Source organism: Pelmatolapia mariae, linkage group LG22 (genome assembly GCF_036321145.2).
Source record: "Pelmatolapia mariae isolate MD_Pm_ZW linkage group LG22, Pm_UMD_F_2, whole genome shotgun sequence".
NCBI classification, from domain to species: Eukaryota; Metazoa; Chordata; class Actinopteri; order Cichliformes; family Cichlidae; genus Pelmatolapia; species Pelmatolapia mariae.
This window is the reverse complement of record NC_086245.2, coordinates 19,236,239-19,246,856: the sequence shown is the minus strand read 5'-3', so window position 1 is coordinate 19,246,856 and position 10,618 is coordinate 19,236,239.

Here is a 10,618-nt window from a genome sequence, read left to right as displayed (position 1 = left end):
GCATAAAAAAGATACAAAGAGAGCACAGTAACAAGATTGCATGTAAGAAGTGGGAGTTCCCTTCTCCAGCTGCAAACTATAGGGAGGAGAATATTTAAATCAAACGCGCACACCAATTAACAAAAATTTGTGGCACGCAACTTACTGCTAACTGCAGGTAAAGGTATGTCTTATTTTTTGAGCTTGCTATTGAAATGAACCGACAGCACCCGTTTTTAGAAAACAGCGCAATCATCATCAAGGAAAGGTTGTGAGCACAACAACCAGTTTTTAAAGTCGTATTTTCTGTGACTGAATGGTTTGTCTTACACTTTGGTGTTTCAAGTTGGTTTTCATGATTCTTTTGTCAGCATGATGGTTGTAAAACAATTAAAGCTCAGACATTTTTTGCTCTCCTTTCAAATTTTCATATTTTTCCAAAGCCTTCTATCTGCTCTAAAGGACCAGATTTAAATCTTTGGCGGGCTGGCTCTGGTCCCCAGTCCATATGTTTGCCACCCCTGCCACAGAACAGAAACTATATATATAAATAGAAAACCATCCTACATGTTGCAGGGTTGGTGTTTGAACTTTTCTTCCTAAATCTCAGCTTTTTGCCTATTGCACAATATACGTGTTAAGCAGTGAATTGTTGCTTTTACACTTCTGTTTTCGTACTGATTTCATGATTAATTTAAACAGTGTTAATTAGTGATTCTCAGACGTGCTGCTAGGTAGATATCTGCAGGTTTAGACACAGCCAGTTTCCCGTCTTAAAGTCTCACTGAGCTCTAACTTTATAAGCGTTCACATTTATTACCCAAAAAGTCGAGCTCTTCTTGTTACCTAGTAAACAGAGTTTTATAAAGCTTTGGCTACTATAAATAGGAGGCCATGGCTTCTTCTTCTTTTCTTTTTTTTAACCATTGCGTCACATGATAAGAGCAACCAGTGTTTATGAATGTACCCATGCAGATAAAGTCATATCCTTTGATTGTCAGTGCGCGTAAATGTCTGTGTGTGCATGTGTGTACAAGAGATCGAGTGACACCTCAACAAGTGAAGCTCATAAATATTAATAGGGGCCTCATGAATATTCAGCTGGCGGCCTATGAATATTTAAACTATGATGGAGCATGTGGCCGTGCGACTAGACATCCACAGACAAGAAACAGAAAAATAGACCTCCTCTCCTTTTGCTTCCCAACCTCAGTGAGATGCAGCTTTTCTTTAAGGCCTCATTCATTCTAATCAAGACAACATAATTTTCATGATTTCGTTTTCATGTGAACTATGGCTCAGGGTAAGAGTAATGATCATCAGGATACTTTGCAGCACACCACCAGCTTCTGTTTCCAAATGAGGCAAACCTGCTGAGTGGAGGCTTACCGATTCAAACCCTGTAAACTGTCCACATTATAAAGATGAGATAAAAATAAAGATACATTCTGCAGATTAATAATGATAGTATGCATTACAGCAAAATAAAATTAAGACGACCTTTACAGACTTTGTGCCATCCTGTTCTATATTTACTACATTTAGATTGAATAAATGTCTTCTTACCATGTACATATTCTATGCTTTCTGTTTTTGCAGTATTTGAATAATCAGCACAATAATTGCAGTAAAAGTATTTTCCATGTTTGCGGAAAATTCAATCATGTTTTTGTAGCTTTTACACATGGAGTAAAACACATAGACTGTATGCAAAAGATGGACATAGCTACCATGATGTCACGCATTAGTTTAGAAAGTCCCTCAGTCCTGCCATCACGCTGGTGGATCCGGCTGAGAAACTGAGAAACAATGCATACTTATAAAGTGATGCATCAGTCACTGCGTAGATGAGCCTAAAGCAAATCCTGCTTTGTTGTCCCACTGGACACTAACAAAATAAACATTATTATGTATGCAGTAAGACTTGAAACTGATGACTGGAGCACAAAAACTCCAAAGTGTTTGCTGAGAGCAAGAGTCAAGAGGGTCATTTGACCATAGTCTTTAACACAAACAGATCTCTTTGAAAGCAGAGAGCTCGTCCCTTGCTGGTCATGAGAATGAATGCAGTTCTGCACAGACTTCGCTTTTCATTCGTACACTCTGTGAGCGATCACAAAGGTGTGGTTTTTGCAAAGAGGACAGCTATCTGCTTGTTAAGTCTGACATCATTAGCATTTCTAATGCTAATCGTTCCTTCACTTCTCAAAAGTAACAAAAACTGAGGCAATGCTGAAAGTTAAAAATGGTCCACATTCTTTAAACTCCGGTAAAATGATCAGTCTGGCTATTTCAAAAAGGTTTAAACTTCCAGGCATCTGTGAAAATGAGCATTTACAAGGTTTAGCTGAGTTCGATGTTAGCAGGAAGTTAGCTAGCAAACTAAAGATGATAAACCATGTGCTGATTGCAGTATGTTTAAAAAACTAAAACGGACAGCTCTGCTGTAACTTTGGATGTAAACAACTAAACAGTAGTGATGTTTGGAGGGTTAGTTGACCTATAAAGATGTGCTAACTGCTGGCTAGCTACAGAGCTATTGTTAAGCTAATGTAAACGCCTTAGAAAGGGAAAATGTTGGACAAGGTTTAAATTGTTCAAGTACAAGTTTCTAGTTGAGGGTCACTGACGGGCAGACACAGACGCTGTCACATGAGAACATGTGAAGGACACTGAAAATGGAGATGCGATGATCCACCAAAACCACTGGGTTTGCCATTAGTTTGTTGCTTGCTATGATCTTAGACGTAATGTCAACACTGAATTCTCAGTCATCCTGAGAGTGTTTCTCTTCTGACGTGTCCAAATATTTTGTGTCTGGGACACTGCGAGCCCCGGGCTCTACTTATACCATAAAAAAACATACAAAAAACTTTGCTTAAAGACGTGCTGCACATAAACAGCGCTAATAGAGAAGACGGAGAGGCCGAGAATGGCCTCTGATCCTCTTTGAGGTGTTGAGGTCAACACAGTAGACGCCTGGAAACAGGGATCCTATGTTATCACTTAATAAGCAGATAAGGACTCTCAGAATGTGTGTGCGATGTTGGAGAATAGGCAGAGTGTGGGTAGCAGCTTTCTTGAGAGCAGCAGTGAGTAATAGAAGACATTTGTCACAAGAAAATCAATTCAAGGTTCAGATCATCAGGTTCAGAATCTAAGACTTTTTTTTAAAACGCTTAATTGAAGGTCGGATTTAGAGTTAAACTTAAATATAGGTTCAGTTTGTGGTTCTGAGGGTTTGAGTTGTTATCTTGGTGGTTAAACCTTTTGATTAAGAGGTTTGTTAGGAGGTTTCAGAGAACGTCAACACATAAAAAACCTCAGTGTATGAGGTCTGTGTCAGAAAACTGTGTCAGAAAACAACCTCAGGCCAAAAGAAATCTGAGGCCTGCTCGTCCAAACCAACTCAAACTTCAGCAGTGTACTCACTCAGGTACCCGGTAACACACCTGTCAAATTTAAAGTGGACGGGATGAATGGCTGCTGAGATGGACAGACAGATCTCTTAAATTATGGATAAGACATCACATGAAACCTGGAAGTTTTTGTGTTGCAGAGAAAGTGACCCAACATAGCTGTGCATATGTAAACATTCTAACTATAACAACCTATGCATGCCTACATAAATCATTCTCTCATCTGAAATGGTAAAAGATTTTTAAAAAAGTGACAAGAGGTCCTCTGAAAAGGTTGCATTTTTTTAAATAGCAAGACTCACTATTCTGCATCACAACAGGGTTCACATTAGTAACACAGATATGACTATTCTCATTGGTAGGACGCCTGACGTGCATCATAAGCGGAGACTGCAAATATATCCTAGCATATGGATTACAGGTTTGGAGGTTTCAGGGGTGCGATTCGCCGATTTCACAATGATCGAGTATTCTAATTAGAGATATCACATGCTGCTCTTTATCGCCCACACACAACAGAGAAGAAGAACATTAACCTTATTTAAAGGGGGCTCCTGTGTTCGCTCTGTTATGTAATATCCTCTGGTCTAAACTGTACCTATTTCTGAAGGTATTTGAGGTAAAAAAAAAAAAAACAAACAAACCCAAAAAACACTAAGAAGTGCTGAAAACAATGCTGTAACACCTTTGGGTAAGTGGGTGATGAATTTAGATGCGGTGCGTCAGCAGTCAGAATTATAAAACTGTGAGCACGGCGAGGATGAATGAGGGTTCAAACGTGGGTAGGGCAGAGAGGGAGAGGAGAAGGAGCTCGGGAGAAGAATCCACCCGGCTGGGTTTTTTTTTTTTTTTGGTTTTTTTTCCTAATCAATGAGCGTGACTCACTGTGGATCACCGCTTACACGGAAATCATCCAAGATGGGCTGAGCTCAGTGAACGAGGCTCAAACTTGCGTAAATGTGGCCACCTACACACGCACACCTTTACACACACACACACGCACGCAAATGCGTATATATTGTATCATAAGACGATGTGTGAGGGTGAAGAAGGTGCACCTGTTAAGTGATAGACCTCAGCAGCACAATGGCTGTGTGGGTTTGCGGTCTATAACGGATGTTTGACAGGCTGATGAGCTATGGCACTCACACACACTCACACACACACACTCACACTGCTCCTTCCTCCACACATTCACCCCCCTCCCCTCCTCTTCTGCCTGTCTTCTCATCTCTTCAGGCGGTGGGCGTAAACTCCCTCCTTTTTTCTTCCTAAATGCCGTCTTTCCATCTCCACTCTCTGTCCCTCCTCTGCTCCTCCGGTCCTTCCATACGCGTTGTTGTGTTTTCTTCTTCTTCTTCTTTCTTTCTTTTTTCTTCTTCTTCCGCCGAGTGCGAGTTTGACAGGCCTTCAGAGAGAGAAACACAGAGGGGAGAGGAATCAAACAATCCCCTCAATTAGACGGCCCACACAAACGTGCGTCTGAACTCTGTACCATCTTCATCAGCTGTCGCAGTTTTCATCTTTCAGTCGCAGACACCTTTGTTCCCGAGTTGAAAACACACTGTTCACAACAAAAGGCAGAGGAAAAACCATTTAGCTTTGAAGAACAGGAAGCCGCGACGAGCTTTTAAGGTTTATTTGCATCTTAGAGGAGGGAGTCTCTTTCTCGCTCGCTCTCTGCTTCTCCTGCCTTAATTGACCCATCAGTTTGCTTGAAATTTGCTAAATTTACTCAAGCGGTGCGATGGCATTCACCATGCAGATGGATCTCTGCTGATTTTTGCCGCAAGATTTAATATAATCTGGCACGTTTTGAAAAGGTTTGAAAGCAATTAAGCATGAGACGGAAGATATGTGGAGGGCGTGGGATGCTCTTACAGTCCGGGGTTGTGCAATAATTATGATTACAAACAAGGGGGAAAAACACAGTTGGATATCTGATGTGGACGAATAATGAGCGGGTGGATTTTACACAGGAGCAGGGACGCAGAGGAACCACATCCGCTTTGGTCTCATGCCACTAAGCAGACTTTCAGCTGCTAACTGAGGCTTGATGACAAAACACAATGGATATACACTTAAATGTGAGGCTCATATCACAAACACACACACATGCACGCATGCATGCAGACAGCATGAGACCGCAGGCTGCAAAAGAAGCGAAAGAGAAAGTAAAACACAGGAAGTGAGACGCATGAAGTCCACGCAGAGAACCTCCGGACGTTCAGGGATGAGTCAATACTGTAGTAACACTGCGGCGCACTGCAGCATACCTGGAGGGGCTCAGACCTGTTGATGCAATCTGTGCTAGGAAGTCTCCACTTTTCACTTTGCTGCCATCAGTCTCCTCGACTCTCGGCTGTCAACCTCTCTCCCACTCCCAACTTTTCCTCCCACGACTCCCACCTCCTCCCCTCCTCCATCGCTCATGTGTTGCTGAGAAGAGAAGAAGAAAAAAAGTCCCTCACACCGTCTCATTATGCTATTTTAGTCACGCTTTCTTTTGCACTTTGTATCTGGATTGTCTTGTACTTTTATTTAAATTCAAAGTTCACTGGATGTGAATGCAGATTTTACTTATTTGGCTTTTTTTTTTTTTTTAAAGCTTCCTGAGGATAGAAACAAGCAAACAGGTTGACCTTCTGGAGATTTTCCTCAGATCCTACTGACAAATTTGCTTTCTGTCTCCATTTTTTTTACGCATCTGTCTTCTTCCCTTCCACCTCCTCCTCCTCCCTTTCTTTGCCTCCCACCATGAGGCACCCAATCTATTCTCTCCCCTTTATGAACCATCTTCCTTCCTTCTAATTCTCTGAATTACTCCCTTTATCCATCTCTCTGTCTTCCACTTAACTCTCCTGCCTGCATTGCTGACCCAGGAGCCTCAGAGCCTGTTCTTTCAACCGTGGCCATCATGACCATAAGCTGAGTCGCAAGGCTATTTATATTTGTTCCTAATGAGGTGAGATTTCTCTCCGCCATAGCAACGGTCTCTATGGATACCCTGCACTTGGATACCAGATCCCATCCTGTTTTAAATGTCTTATTATGGGCTGCACCCCCACCCCCCCTTCCTCTTGTGTGTCATAGCCTAATTAATTCTGAATTATTCGCCTTCGTGTCAACGCTGCAGAAAAATCGCCTCAAATTTGCCACCGAGCTGACGGCATCAGCACGAGTTTACATCAGTTCAGCCGGTCAGTTCAGTGCAATGGATCCGCACAAAAGCACAACCTGATGCACAGCTCACTTCTTCCAAATCATCAACTTCTGCAGAGGAGAGGAGAGACCTCTACAGGTGCTCTCATTATTTGAAACACGCACACACATATTTTTCAGGAGTACCTGTCTGATGTGTGCACGAGTGTGAGACGCTGATGGGTGCGCCACTGATCAGGTCTGAGCCTGTGAGCCGGTGAGGAAGCGGTTGCAGTGCAAGACCCAGGCAGCTGAGCTCAGATCATTAGAGGAGCTCTCTGTGGATGGGTGGGGGGGTCACACAGGTGCTGAGTGAGAGCCGCCGTCTCATTTCCTGCCACAAAGTGAGACAGCCAATCAATAGGGCGACAGCGCAACTTCTGGAGAAAGCCACAGCGGTGAGAACACACGCGCACGCAGACACACACACACACAAACACACATACAAGCACAGACAGGGCACAGTGTCTTTGTATTTACAGTAGCACTTGGAAATGTTCCCTGCCTTCTCCTGATGACAGACGCTCTGAGACAGCAGCATGCACATGTACTCACACAGGTACACACACACACACGCACGCACTGACAGGTGCTGCATTGTTATGGCATGTCCAACTCTGGCAGCTTGTTTTCCTCAGACCTCTCACCCTGTGTGATGACTCAGAGACAGGGAGATGAAAGGAGAGGCAGGGACAGGGGGCTGGGGGAGGGAGGGTGAAGACAGGGTGGGGGGGGGGGGGGGGGGGCAAGTGGGTGGAGGTGGTTGGATGTGGGGGTTAAGTAAATCATATCATTAATGCTATGTTAAGAGATTGGTTTGACCTCTGCTTGGCTGTCTGCATATGCAAATGTGTGTGTATGCGTCTGGCCTTTGTCCCACAGAAGCAGGTGGTAGCAATGACGTCCGTCTTCTTCCCAGCAGCGCACTCTCTCTCACACACACACACACATACACACACACACACACACACACACACACACACACACACACACACACACACACACACACACACACACCTACTTTCTCTGTGCGCTCTCCGTTGGCAGTCCCACTAGATTCTATCATGCTTGAAATTCACTCATCATATCGGGTGGCCTCACTGTGCCGCTCGCTGACACAAATTGCGTGCACGCATGCAAACAGACCCACCGACACACACACACACACACATATATACTGCATGCAGGAACACAGAGCGCGCTGGACTGACTTGATTATACAAGCAGAGCGGCTCAACCTGACAGAGGAACAGGCACCGAAAAGGAAACACGAAAAGAATATAAAAGGCTTATTTGCCCGTGTTGTATAAGCATGTTTCATCTTCCCACTCTCGCCTACCCTCACCCACACAGGTTAGATCCAATAGCTGGTGCCAGGCCTCTATCTTGCAACACAAACATCTCCATGTGAAGGAAATATTGCAGTGGAGTTCGTCTTTTTTTTCATAATCTCTTCCCTCTACACCCACACATGCACATAGTGGAGGGGGGAGGGTGGTGAGAGGAAGATTGGGGGGGGGGGGGGGTAAAAAGGAGAGGTGGTAAAAGAAAATGAAAAGAGAAGAGGTGAGGGGGGAGGGATGGTGGCGGTGATGGTTGAGAGGAAGAGAAGTGCTCATGAGAGCCAGGAGGTAGTTGTTATAGTAACTGTGTCTCTATACCTGTCAATCAGAGCTATTTCAGGCATCTCGCTTCTATGGGAAAAAAAAAAAATCGCACATAGCAGGGCCAGAGAGCTGCTTTAGTAGAGGCAAAATTATCAGGCAATGCACAGGCACTGATACTGGCAACTTGTGAGCTGACAGATAGCTGATCAAATTAACACCATAAATGAGATTTTAGCACTGTGCCTTTTCCTTTTAGAGCTTCTCGCACTCTCCTCAAAGAAAGCGAGCCGAAGGAGGAACGCTGAATGATAGCCAGGGTGTCTGCACACTAAAGAGGGGCCGTCACAGCAAAACTTATTCAATTACAATCACAATACAAGACCGCATACCTACACTGGATTTTTAGTCTGTGGTGCTTTCTTGGGAAGACAAAAGTCCGCTATTGTCCATTTTTCCCCGATCACACAGCGAGTAAAGGATTGATAATAATAATAATAATAATAAAAAGTCCTCCATAAAAACCTTTGGAGTCACTCTAACAAACAGACAACCTGAACCAATCACAGGCAGAGGTTAAAAGTTCACACAGGTAGACCCTCACTAACAAAACACCTGATAACTTCCAGCATCACTCCTGTTTAAACTACAAGGAGGGTTCATCCATGTATGTTTTATTCTCTATTAACTTTATAGAGCAAAGCTCCCAATTTACCAGTGGATCTACGTACTTACTCTCACCTATGATCAGGAGCTCTGGGTAGTGACAGAAAGAACGAGATCACAGTTACAAACTGTGAAAATTAGCTTTCTCAGAAGATCAGCTGGCCTCTCGCTTAGAGTAGAGCCACTATTCCTCCACATCGAAAGGAGCCAGTTAAGGTGCATCTGACAAGGATGCCTCCTGGGCGAGGTGTTCTGGCCAAGTCCCTATGGAGAGACTATATCTCTCAGCTGGCCTGGGAACAACTCGGGGTTCCCCCGGATGAGCAAGAGGAGGTGGCAAGGGAGAGGGAAGTCTGGACTTCTCTGCTTAGGCTACTGCCCCCACAACCCGACCCTGCATAAGCAGAAGAAAATGGATGAATGGAAGTTTTTGTTACATTTTTTTTAAATATTACAACAAATGGTTCAACACAACACAATACCTAGTCTCTGAATATAGAGCACATAGAACACAGCACACGGGCAGTGACAGGTATGGCCAGTGTTGACCTTATAGTAGACAGGCAGCAAAGGCGATCAGTCATTGATGAGATTTGAGAGCGCCGAAGTGACTGAAGAGTCCCATCCTGATAAACTTTTCCCATGAGGAACTGAGCAAGCAGGTCAAAAATTCCAAAGGAAAGTGTTGCCGGAAGAATTCTGTGAGGTTTTTTTGCCATTTATCCAAGACATAAAAACTGTTTCCCTTGCAGCGTGTGCAGGAATACCAGTTAAAAGGAAAAGTACCGTTGTGTCAACAATCCTGCTGCTAAATTTAGAAGAACATAAAAAAATGTGCTGCAGGAAGCATGCAGGTGTTTTTACTGAGAAACCCCTGCTGCTGATTTTGTATACTGTGATGAATGCCTAAAGCTTGTGTGTGGTTCTAATGTCAGTCCGGTCTAATTTGTGTAGATCTTTATCTCACTGGAACTTCCCAGCAAACATCCAATTTTGTTACATTTTTGGGATTTTTTCCATGTTGGACAGTTTTTAGAGCTTGACACAGTCACTGTGAACTCCCACCTCAGTTTCCTGTTCTTAGCTGACGGGAGCGCAGTGCGCAGGGTGGTCTTGTGCTGCAACTTGTGATGTGTTGTACCTTCAGAGATGCTCTTCTCCATACCTTGGTATATATATCATTAGGCAGGTGAGGAAAAAATCCTGTAAACAAACAATGCTTTCCAAAATGGAAGTGTTAATCATTTATTTTCATCAATCAACAAAATGCAGTGAATGAACAAAAGAGAAATGTAAGTCAAGTCAATATTTGGTGTGACCACCCTTTGCCTTCAAAATAGCATCAATTCTTCTAGGTACACTTGCACACTGTTTTTGAAAGAAATTGGTTGGTAGGTTGTTCCAAACATCTTGAAGAACTAACCACAGATCTTCGGTGGATGTAGCATCCTTCTGTCTCTTCATCTAATCCAAGACACATGGATGATGTTGAGATCAGGGTTCTGTGGGGCCATACCATCACTTCCAGTACTTCTTGTTCTTCTTTACGCTGAAGATAGTTCCTAATGACTTTGGCTGTGTGTTTGAGTTTGTTGTCCTGCTGCAGAATATTTTTATTTGGGGCCAATAAACAATCATTTATATTTCTGAAAGTGTTCTTTGTTTACAGCATTTTTTCCACACGTGCCTAAAACTTTTGCACAGTACTGTATATATTTCTATCTCTAGAAGTGGTTGATAGAAAAGTTC